The 5,340-nt window shown below is 47.4% G+C and overlaps 1 pseudogene; it reads left to right on the forward strand.

Annotated features, from left to right (window-relative positions):
• The first annotated feature begins 1,570 nt into the window (after nt 1–1,570).
• On the forward strand, nt 1,571–2,051 carry LOC100944707 (annotated as a pseudogene).
• The last annotated feature ends 3,289 nt before the right edge of the window (nt 2,052–5,340 follow it).

The raw sequence follows: 5,340 nt of genomic DNA on the forward strand, positions 1-5,340 counted from the left end.
CTACACTGCTTGGTAACCCATTACTAAAGCTGAACTGCATCCTGCAAAATTCATATGTTAAAGTCCTAGTCCTCAAGACATCAGAATATAATGTTATTTGGAAATAGGATCACTGCAGACATAATCAAAGAAGTTAGATGAGCTCATACTGAAGAGGGGGGTGGGCCCAAAATCTAATCTGACTAGTATCCATATAAAATGGAAAAATATGAGTAGCTCACACTTGTAATCTTAGCACTTTGGGACACCAAACAGGAGGACTCCTTGAGGACAAGAGTTCCAGATCAACTTGGGTAACATAGCAAGACCCTCATCGCTACCAAAAAATGTTTTAAATTCACCAGACATGGTGGCATGTACCTGTAGTCCCAGCTGCTTGGGAGGCTAAGCCAGGAGGATCACTTGAGCCCAGGAGTTTGAGGCTACAGTGAGCTATGATTGTGCCACTGTACTCCAGCATGGGTGATGGAGAAAGACACTGTCTCTAAAATTTGTACACAGACATACACAGGAGAATACTATTGAACATAAAATCAGAGATCAAGGTTACATGTCTACCTGGCAGGGAACACCAAAGATTATCAGCAAATCACTAGGAACCAGGAGAGGGTCTGAACAGATTCTCCCTCAAAGCTCTCAGAAGGAAGTAACCTTGCCAACAGTTTGGTCTCTGACTTCCAGCCTCCAGAACTGTGAAGGAATAAATTTCTGTTGTTTCTGCCACATTATTCCATAGGAGGAAAGTATTAACACACAGTCTGCGCAGAAGGGAGTCACATATAACATTCAGTGGTCTGGGGATACTCATGGATTTATTCCCCAAGATTTTTGAGTACCTGCCCTCAGTAGGTACTTGCTTGGTCCTAGAGCTGTCACAAAGGGTAAATCATGATCCAGCCAGACACATACAGGCCCTCAGGGCTCAACACTGACTTTCCCACAGCCAAGGCAAGTGCTTACGGAGTGTGGGGGGAGTTGAGGCTTGGAGGTGCTCCAAGAGGGCCTGCATGAAACCAGTGGCAGCTATGCATACCTGAGGAGTGCCAGCGGTGGCCAAGGTAACAGGTGCAACATCATGAGGACCTGGCAGTGAGGGAGAAGGTCCCTTGCCAGAGTCCTAGACCCACAGCAATATTGCTGAACTAAAAAGACGGGTAAAAACATTGTGTCTTAGCAACTGGCATGACATATTCTCTTACTGAAAAGACATCTTGCTTTTGAATTAGCTAAGAATTTGGGATGGGCAACTATGGTGAGACCCCAAATGTTATGTTTCAGTAAACCTATAGGATCACTATGGAAATGGCTTTCAGGTGAGGGCAGGGCTGTTAACTGCAGTTATTCACCCGGCTGAGCAAACTGGAATGACCCCTGCCCGGGGAAAGAGCCCCCTACTGATAGGGCAAGAGCAGAGAGGTGGGAACTTAGGATTTATTGGGGAGGAGGGTGGTTGAAGTCCCCCATCTGCCTCCTCTGGGAATTTCCCAGTGACTGCCAGCATTGCTCCCTGATGGGAGGATCTTGGTGGGGACAACTCAGGGAAATGAACAAATGGGAGCCCTCCAGGGTGATGTGGCAGTTCTTTGGAAGCTGTGTCCTCTGCAGTGCCCAGGGAGGCCGATCTTTGTTCCTCCAAACCCCAGGAGTCAGACCTGCTCATGTCTCAGCATTTATGCAGGACGGACCCACCCTAGGATGGTATGGACACAGTGCACACGCCTGTCACCAACCTGCCATTCTGGTTCCAAGGATGCACCTCTCACTGAACTAGTGAGGGGGCATCAGTGTTTTGCTCCCGGGCCTGCTTCCAGCTGCTTATTTGAATCCTGGTTCTGCAAGAGGGATGGCCACTCCCTGGCTGCAGCCCTTACTCTCCACAGCCACTGGGGCTTTGGACAAGTTGTGACTATGTCCATGGGGACACATCACAGAAAGCTGCCAACACACGCCTTTTGGCACTTTCGGCTTTAACCTTTGCTGAGCTTTGTTATTTCAACTACCATGATGTGGGCAAAGCTGCTGCCATGCTGTGGGAGCTCGGACCTTTTTGACTTTACCTTGACAATTGATTGTATGCTTCTTTGTTTCTTCTTTGTCACACCATTCAAGTCATAACAAGTAGGAAATAGATAAGTCTGTTGGCTGACAAACCTTCTAATCACATGGTTATCGTCAGAATTTCATCTTCCAGGAAAAGGCTGGAGAAGTATGTATTGTATCCAAGAAGTTGTAAGACTGAGTTCCATATTATGACGAGTTGATGGAGTTGTCTCCCAACTTCTCTCAAGGCTCACAGGGTAAGTAAACATTATACACGTATTTGAGCTTTTGCCTTTTAATTTATCAATCTCTTAAAGATAATTCAGCTTTATTACTGTCAACACATGATCAAACTTCTATATTTGTCTTGGGAATAACGGGCAAATGTTAATTCATGAATAGAGACTTTGCAGAAAAAAAAAGAAAGGAATGGACACATGGGCAGCCGGCAGCTGGGTTGGAAGAAGTTCTTTTTTGATTCTTTTCTTACCGTCAGTCTGATCGCAAGGCAAGGGCTCAACGACGCCCACCACCTGACTCCATGCAAAACAATTCCCAGGAGTAGCATGTTCCAAAAATGACAAGATATTCACTATATTCTTTAACTGATCCCTACCAATTTCTTTCTAAGAAATATTCCACAAGTTGGTTTTTTTTTTCTTTTTGAGCATATTTTTGAATCGACCCAAAGCCAACTGGATACAAGTTTGGTAAACATGTTGGGCGTCAAACAAGGACAACCACAAGAAAAAGAAAAACCCAAGCCACAAAACTGAAAAACAGGCAGTGCTATTTTAGATGGAAAATGAGAAATGAAAACTCCAAGGATCTACGAAGTGCCAGGAGAGGCGCTGGGTGCTTTCACCCATGTGGTCTCATCTGGGGCCCTCCCGACAGTGACACTGGTTTACGGAGCTGATGAAGCTGCCTAAAATAATGCTGTTTGTCAGTGGTAGAGTCAAGACCTACACACGAATTTGGTCAGGCTCCACAGTGCACGGGGAACTCAGAAAGATGTGGTTGTTATCTCTGCCTTGGAGGGCAGTCTGGCCTGTGGTGGGAGATGTGGATAGGCTGCTTAAGTGACACGGGTAACATTAATCCCTTTCTCCTTCTCATTTCTATGCAAGTATGATGTACTTTCCAGACCATACTGTAATCCATGTATGTGTCTGTCTGCTGTTAGATTGAGCTCCCTGAAGAAGGGAGTATGTGACTCGGCACCTGTAGCTCAGTGGTTAGGGTGCTGGACACGTACACCGGGGCTGGTGGGTTCGAACCCAGCCCAGGCCTGCTAAACAAAAATGACAACTACAGCAACAACAACAACAAAAGAAGAGAGAATGTTTTTCTCCATCTCCATGTTCCCAACAGCTAGCCAGGTCCAATACACCCTTGGTGATCGCTGAATGACAGTTGCTTCTCTTTTGGTCACTTCCCCCTCTTGACCTCCATTCTCACACCTGTGACAGGTAAGTGACAGGTGAGTAAAGGCCCTCCTAGTTTTAAAGAGTTAAAATGAAATTTGCCATGGCTTCTAGTGGTAGTACCAAGTAATTCCCAACCCATTATACTTCCTGTTACTTCACAGGAGGGTATTTGACCTTAGTATCTTTCTTTTTTTTTTTTTTGAGATAGGGCCTCAAGCTATCGCCCTGGATGAAGTACCATGGCATCACAGCTCACAGCAACCTCCAACTCCTGGGCTCAAGTGAGTCTCCTGCCTCAGCCTCCCAAGTAGCTGGGACCACAGGCACCCACCACAATGCCTGGCTATTTTTTGGTTGCAGCCGTCATTGTTGTTTGGCGGGCCTGGGCTGGATTCGAACCCACCAGCTTAGGTGTATGTGGCTGGTGCCTTAGCCACTTGAGCCACAGGTGCCAAGCCAGAATCTTTCTTAAAATCTAAGAAACCCCTCCAATATGAAGAGAGCTTTGAAACCATAAATGGGAGCTATGGAGTGGTGAACAGAGGTTTTCTCCTGGTGTGTTCCCTGGCGTGATGGATAGGACCTTCAAATCTGACTATTGGGGTGCTACCTTGCCACTTCAGTGCTGCTGCAGAGTTCCACCCTAGCTTTCAAAGGAGTCTCAAGAATGATGGTTAGTGTTGGTGGTTTGGTGAGGTTTTCATATTATGGACACACAGCTTTTGGAGATCTTTGTATGGAGAACACTTGGGCTTCTTCAATGGCCAAATTGGGTGGGTCCGGGTTACGCGTTTTCAGTAGCCACTGTCTGGGCTTCAGCACGTCAGCAGCACCCCGCTGCTCTGCACGGGTCACTTCTGCAGGATCCCCTGCAGGGACATCTACAACACACTCCGTACTCCACAGTGCTGCTCCTTCCCCGTGCCCCGTGCACCACTGAGGATCTGAAGGGCATCTTGCTGGGTCCTGACATCAGGGCCAGCAGTTTCCATCAGTGGCCCCTGTGCTGGCGCAGGGCCTGCCGCTGGCCTTCCCCCTTCTTTGCTAACACACCCCTGGTTTTGTTCAGGCCTCGATTATCCAAGGTTTAACAGGCTGCTTCCAGCTCCCAGGGCTAGGAAGCCACCACAGGATCCAAATTCCCCTGAGTGTGATTGGTACAAACCTCACATGTGACTCAATCCAAGTCACTGGGACTGGGGAAAATCTACCTGGAGTAGGGACAAGAGAATTCAGAGAAAAGTTTATCTTCCCCATAAAAAAGAGATACAAAGTGGGGGGAGGGCCCAGGCGTGGTGGCTCACGCCTGTAATCCTAGCATTCTGAGAGGCTGAGGCAGGTGGATTGCTTAAGCCCAGGAGTGCAAGACCAGCCTGAGAAAACCCTATCTCTACTAAAAATAGAAAAACTAACCGGCTGCTGTGGCGGGCACCTATAGTCCCAGCTACTCAGGAGGCTGAGGCAGGAGGATCACTTAAGGACAAAAGTTTGAGGTTGCTGTGAGCTGTGATGCCACAGCACTCTACCCAGGGTGACAGAGTGAGACTCTGTCAAAAAAAAAAAAAAAAAGATAGACACAAAGGGAATGTTGTCTGGGACTTCCACAAAGCTATCTTGCAACTTTGAGGGTGTTTCCAACAAACATCACAGAGCTGAAAGTTTGGAAGCAACAGGAATCAGTGATGTCAAAGCCCTTCCACGAGGTAAGAAGTTCCGTGTGCTTAAGCTCCTTTCACCAGGTCTTATTATTATTTGCAGCTAAAAGTGTCCAGCAGGTGCCACAGCCAACCAGCCTCCTGCCTACAGAATGGCATTTCAGTGGCAGTGCAGCGTGACCTTCGAATGCTTGCCATCAATCAGGCAGCTGGAA

The sequence above is a fragment of the Otolemur garnettii genome, unplaced genomic scaffold (assembly GCF_000181295.1).
Source record: "Otolemur garnettii isolate 467f Iridium unplaced genomic scaffold, OtoGar3 scaffold00021, whole genome shotgun sequence".
NCBI lineage: Eukaryota > Metazoa > Chordata > Mammalia > Primates > Galagidae > Otolemur > Otolemur garnettii.